General features: G+C 42.3%; 1 pseudogene; it reads right to left on the bottom strand.

Annotated features, from left to right (window-relative positions):
* Positions 1–4,492: 4,492 nt before the first annotated feature.
* LOC129486538 (cytochrome c-like) lies at positions 4,493–5,518 on the bottom strand (annotated as a pseudogene).
* Positions 5,519–6,403: the final 885 nt, after the last annotated feature.

Raw genomic sequence — 6,403 nt, forward strand, 5'->3', positions numbered from 1 at the left:
AAAAAACCAATCTTAGGTTCTACAATAGTGATGTTATCTATAGGAACAATTGGGAAAGTCACAAATCTTGTGACCTCTGGCCACATGACCCCTGAGCATTAAGGAATTATAGAAATCATGTCTTGTCTGGGTTTGGGCCTCATAGTTGTAATCTCCCAGCACTTTGGGAGGCCAAGGCAGGAGGATTGCTTGAGCCCAGGAGTTTGAGACCAGCCTGGGCAATATAGTGAGACCTCTTCTTTATTTTAAAAAAACAAGAAGAAAAGAAGAAAAAAAGAAACTATGCCCACATCTTAGCAGAGATCAGGCTCCTCCCATAACCCTATCCTTATGACCTTTCATTAGTCTTAGAAAGGCAGTGTTCAGTCCCTGAGCAAAGAAAGAGTGGGTTAGTTTTAGGGAGGGACTATTATTATCCTTGCTTTCAAGTAAACTATAAACAAAATTCCTCCCAAAGTTAGCTTGGCCTATGCCCAGGAATGACCCAAGACAGCGTGGAGGTCAGAAGCAAGATGGAGGCAACTATGTCAGATTTCTATTACTGACATAATTTTGCAAAGGCGATTTCAAATCACCCATTGGGCTTCAGCACACATCAGTCCTGAGGTATGAGCCGCAGAGATGGGAAAAGGCTGATGACTGCTCTAACTTCTTCCTGCATGACAGTGGGCAGTGGGTTTAGTTGGGGTAGGAGTTGCCCTAGGGTAGGAGGAGTGAAACCATCTTGCAGTTGTCTGTATGTATTCATGGGTACCTGGCTTGGGTCCCAAGGTACGCAAAACAAAAACATTAGTGCTGTTATCCACAGCTTTAGTGACTATAAGACAAATAATAACCCTAACATAAGGAGTGAAAGTCCTAGCTTCAAGAGTCCCAATAGAACTGGCTAGAAGTCTTCTTCATTTTTTTTTTTTTTTTTTTTTTTGAGATCGGGCTCACTCTGTTGCTCAGGTGGGAATGCCCTGGCACAATCATGGCTCACTGCAGCCTTGACTTCCTGGGCTTAAGTGATCTTCATCCTCCTGAATAGCTGGGACTACAGGCACACACCAAGCCCAGCTAAATATTCAATCTTTTGTAGAGACAGGGGTCTCACTATGTTGCCTAGGCTTGTCTTGAACTCCTAGGCTCAAGCAATCCTCCTGCCTCGGCTTCCCAAATTGCTGAGATTACAGGAGTGAGCCACTGTGCCCAGCTTGACCTGAAGTCTGAAGGGATCCAGGTGAATGACCCTGATAACTAATTAGATGTGGAGTCATCAGCAGACACTCAAAATCAGTGAACAAGGCTGAAATCTATAACAAACTGTAGTTTTTCCTAAACATATTTTTTTCCTCTCTAGTTCTCCATGTTTAATTAAAGACAAATCATAATAGGACCAATTTATTTGCAAAATAAATTTCAGTCTTACTATACTTGGCCTAATTATTTGTATAAAGTAAGAAAGGAATAATTATTTGCCATATAGGCACTTTTTTTAAAAATTGGCTTTGCTGGAACTCTTTCATAAGAAATCTCAAATTAAACCTTTTAAAAGCCTCTTGAGCCCAGCTAAGGATTTATTTGTGCCTGCAGATACCTGTATGAATTGAGTATATTCCTCTCCTGAAGGTCTCAGAAGAGCTTGGGCTTCCTGGGCCTGTCAGAAAGTGACATTTTTTATCAGGTCAGAAATCCAGTACAAAACATGGTACAAGGCCAGTTTTCCCAAAAGGCTTTTACCATCTCTATAGGTCAACTTCAGTCCCTCAAAGCAGTCTGAAAACATGTTTTTCTAGTCAAAACCTTGGTGAAATAACCATAGTCTCCAATTGTGTCCTGTTACAAAAGAAGACTGATTCTTTTTTCCCCCCTCCATCGGACTCTGCTTGATGAGGAAAACTGATTCTTATTGAACTTATGCAAATAACTTTGTTGCTATAAGTTAAGAATACTCAGAGTTTCCAAATTCTGGAGAGATTCTGTAGAGAGAAATACACTCTAAATTTTGCTCACAGGAGTAAATTTTACTCAATAGTTAAAAGCTGGCCAGGCACGGTGGCTCACGCCTGTAATCCCAGCACTTTGGGAGGCTGAGGTGGGTGGATCACCTGAGGTCAGGAGTTTGAAACTAGCCTGGCCAACATGGTGAAACCCTGTCTATACTAAAAATATAAGAATTAGCTGGTATGGTGGTGAGCACCTGTAGTCCCAGCTACTTGGGAGGCCAAGGCAAGGGAATCACTTGAACCTGCGAGGTGGAGGTTGCAGTGAACTGAGATCTCACCACTGCACTCCAGCCTGGGCATCAAAGTGAAAGAAAAAAAAAATTGTTAAAAGCTGTAAATATTTGCTCAAAATAAAAGTTTTTGTGACTTTGAAAAATGAAACAAAAATAATCGGTGGGTTGGGTATCTAATAACAGGTATTAACTAACTGGGTATTGAAGAACTGGTATAAAAGTAGATTATTGCTGGGCATGGTGGCTCATGCTTGTAATCCCAGCACTTTGGGAGGCCGAGGCACGCGGATCAGCAGGTCAAGAGTTTGAGACCAGCTTGTCCAACACAGTGAAACCCCGTCTCTACTAAAAATACAAAAATTAGCTGGGCATGATGGCAGGCGCCTGCAATCCCAGCTACTTGGGAGGCTGAGGCAGGAGAATTGCTTGAACCTGGGAGACGGAGGTTCCAGTGAGCCGAGATTGCACCACTGCACTCCAGCCTGGGCGACAGAGCTAGAATCTGTCTCAAAAAAAAAAAAAAAAAAAAAATTCGATTATTTCAGTCTCCTATTAGCTCAGTCCATGCAATCAACTTCTGTTTTGCTTGATATTCATGAACACATCAGCTTTCCACGAGAGTCCTGGAAATTTTGTTTTTGTTTTTCTATTCCAATAACACAATTTCCAAAGTTATCAAGAACCTATATCTGGGCACAATGGCACATGCCTGCAATCCCAGCAGTTTGGGAGGCTGAGACTGGAGGATTACTTGAGCTCAGGAGTTTAAGACCAGCCTGGGCAGCAGGGCAAAATCCTGTCTCTACAAAAAAAAAAAAAAAAAAATTAGCCAGGCATGGTGGCATGTGCCTGTAGTCCCAGTTACTCAGGAGGCTGTGGTGGGAGGATCACTTGAGCTTGGGCGGTTGAGGCTGCAGTGAGCCAAGATCGCACCACTACACTCCGTGCTGGGCAACAGAGTGAGACCCTGTCTCAAACAAAAACAAGGCCAAAAATCTGCATTCAAAAGCGCCTGTCAAAGTCCTATAGCTGATTATAAAACCACCTTTTTAAAAAGGATCAGGATGGGCGTGGGGGCTCACGACTGTAATCCCAGCACTTTGGGAGGCCAAGGCAGGTGGATCACCTGAGGTCAGGAGTTCGAGACTAGCCTGGCCAACATGGTGAAACCTTGTCTCTACTAAAAGTACAAAAATTTGCTGGGCATGGTGGCACACAACTGTAATCCCAACTACTTGTGGGGCTGAAGCACAAGAATCAATCAAACCCAGGAAGTGGAGGTTGCAGTGAGCCGAAATCGTGCTCACTGTATCGACGTAAAATAATTGGTGATAACATAAGTCTCAGAATGGCCATGGTTAAGAACACAATTGACAAGGAAGTTTGGTTATTTTTGTGACATACAACATTTACCATTACAATTATAATTATTACTGATAACATACACTAAGTCATATCGGAATTACAGGAGTTTTACCCAATTCTGGAACACACGCCAATAACACGTTCATACAAATACAGCCTAAAGAAAGCCAAACAGGCTGGAGGCACTGGCTCACGCTTGTAATCCCAGCACTTTGGGAGGCCAAGGTGGGAGGATCACCTGAGCTCAGGCGTTCAAGACCAGCCTGTGGTCAACAAGGTGAAACCTTGTCGCTACTGAAAATACAAAAATTGGCTGGGCGTGGTGGTGGGTGCCTGTCATCCCAGCTACTTGGGTGGCTGAGGCAGGAGAAGTGCTTGAACCCAGGAGGTGGAGGTCTCAGTGAGCTGAGATCGCGCCTCCGCACTCCAGCCTGGGCAACAGAGTGAGACTCGGTCTCAAAACAAAAACAAAAACAAAAACACAAAAGAAAGCCAAACACCATTTCCTACTTGACAGTGCTTCCTATATAATTTTTTGGTGGTTGTATGGTTTTTAAAATATAGACAACTCTTGATAATTTGTACCAATGAACTAGGGATGATGAACGGGTGTGATGCTCAATAATCCTTTATACTTGGTTTGACCTTCCTTATTGATGCTTGGCTTGACCTTCCTTATTGAATTCGTAACAAAAAGCAAAATACTAAAGCCATACTGGAAGGTGTAGTTTGGGAAGAAAGGGAAAGCTGCTCACCTGCTGCATTCCTTTTTTTTTTTTTTTTTATCTGTGGTTTTCTTTTTAATTATCTTTAGTCTTGTGATCACACATAATTTTAAAATTTGTGTATATCTCCGTTACTTTAATCCTTTTAAGTTGGCAAAAGCACCATTCCCAATCACAAATACACAGTTCTACAGTTTTATGTTTCTGAATGGCTGTTTAAAGACAATCCTAAATTATAACTTAGTTTGACTTAGATTGTAAAGAATTCAAGAGTGAAGTTTAACTTGCTACTATTTTAAAAGCATGTGACCTTATAGATCTATAAGATCACACTAAAATGCCTTTCAATAAGTAAAAGGAACCATTTTAAATACAGGGAATTATAATTAGATTGGCATAGTTAAGGCCAAAACTATAGACATTGCTACCTTATTTATCTTCAACCCTTGCCTTTAAGAGGCAAATGAACACAAAACACAGGTGAATCTTGCTTGGTTCTAAGACAGTGAAGGAATTTCCCCAGTATTTAAATATATTCACATAATCAGTTATATAAATCTAAATATAAAACCAATCTCCAGTAAGCTTTAAGATGGCACTCACCATCTTTGTGAAAAGTTGAACATTACTAACGAAGCCTAATCATATCTTTAAAAGGGGTAAACAGTGATAGCATTTACTGAATTGGAGTTACTATTAAAATTCAAAAACTGAACATACTCATTTAACCACAAGCCAGTCTTAGTTTTAAATCAGGACTGCCCAACAAAACATTCTGTCAGTCATTCATGATCTGAATTCTGGTGTATGAGATCTATTCAAGGATGGTACACATAAAAAAGTCATGAGACATTTCTGTTTTGTAATAAATAAGGCAGTGGCCAATTATGACTCATTAGTAGCTTTTTTGAGATAAGCTATCAAGTCTGCCCTTTCTTCCTTCTTCTTAATGCCGACAAAGATCATTTTTGTTCCAGGGATGTACTTCTTGGGATTCTCCAAATACTCCATCAGTGTATCCTCTCCCCAGATGATGCCTTTGTTCTTATTGGCGGCTGTGTAAGAGTGTCCAGGGGCTTGACTTGTCTTCCGCCCGAAGAGACCGTGGAGATTTGGCCCAGTCTTGTGCTTGCCTCCCTTTTCAACGGTGTGGCACTGGGAACACTTTATAATAAAAAACCTTCTTGCCTTTCTCAACATCACCCATGTTTAATCTGTCCCTAGTTAGGGCTCCGCCGCACCTCAAGCCGTTACTCGCCCGGCTCTATCTGACCACAGTCCAGGGTCCTCGCTCCCCGCCCTCCCACCCAGCGCGGGCTCCACTCGGAGGCTCCCCGCGTGGGTCTCGGTCGCTCGCGAGTGCGCGCCTCCCACAGCTCTGCCTCTAACCAGGTGCCCACCTGCTGCATTCCTGTACTCTCCTTTGTGCTGGGAATGAACATCGTCATCTTGCCATAGAGCTGTCTTCTTTGCAAACACCTTATAATTCTCAGCTGGTCTGGAGTTCTGGGAAGGAAAGCCTCTCTGTGTAGAAGTGAAGTTTCAGCAGTGGTTTGCCAAGTCCTGAGATCAGAATTTCTTTCTTGGCAGTGGTTCGCCAATCCCTGAGATCAGAATTTTGTTTTTGAGATGAATATAAACGCACCTAAAGGTCAAGGAAAATGTTCTTCCTATGATAAGGAACTTAAGACCTTTGCTTTGTAAGTGTAGATGACCACTCCCCTCTGAAAGGGAGGGAGAAAGAATGTTGCTTTAATTCCTTTCCCCTGGCAGATCTCTTTTTTTCTTCTCCGGGCATGGTCCAACACATGCATGAGGCCTCCCAGGGGGCTGGCCTGCCTCCAGCCCGGAGGCTGGTTTACAGCGGCATGCCTCACTCTGCCATCTTTGATCCTTCCCTTATATAATTTTAACATATCAAATAAGCCAAATGTCTCTCTTGGACTTCAGGGGACTTAGTATCTAAAAGCTTAATGAGTTCAATAGGGCTGAATTTAGAACTTGAAATTTTGATTTTTGGAAAGTTTGTCAAATATCAAAGATTTCACACACTTGATATCACAAAATAGGATCACAGGTCATTCATTTAGCC

This window comes from Symphalangus syndactylus, chromosome 7, assembly GCF_028878055.3.
Source record: "Symphalangus syndactylus isolate Jambi chromosome 7, NHGRI_mSymSyn1-v2.1_pri, whole genome shotgun sequence".
NCBI lineage: Eukaryota > Metazoa > Chordata > Mammalia > Primates > Hylobatidae > Symphalangus > Symphalangus syndactylus.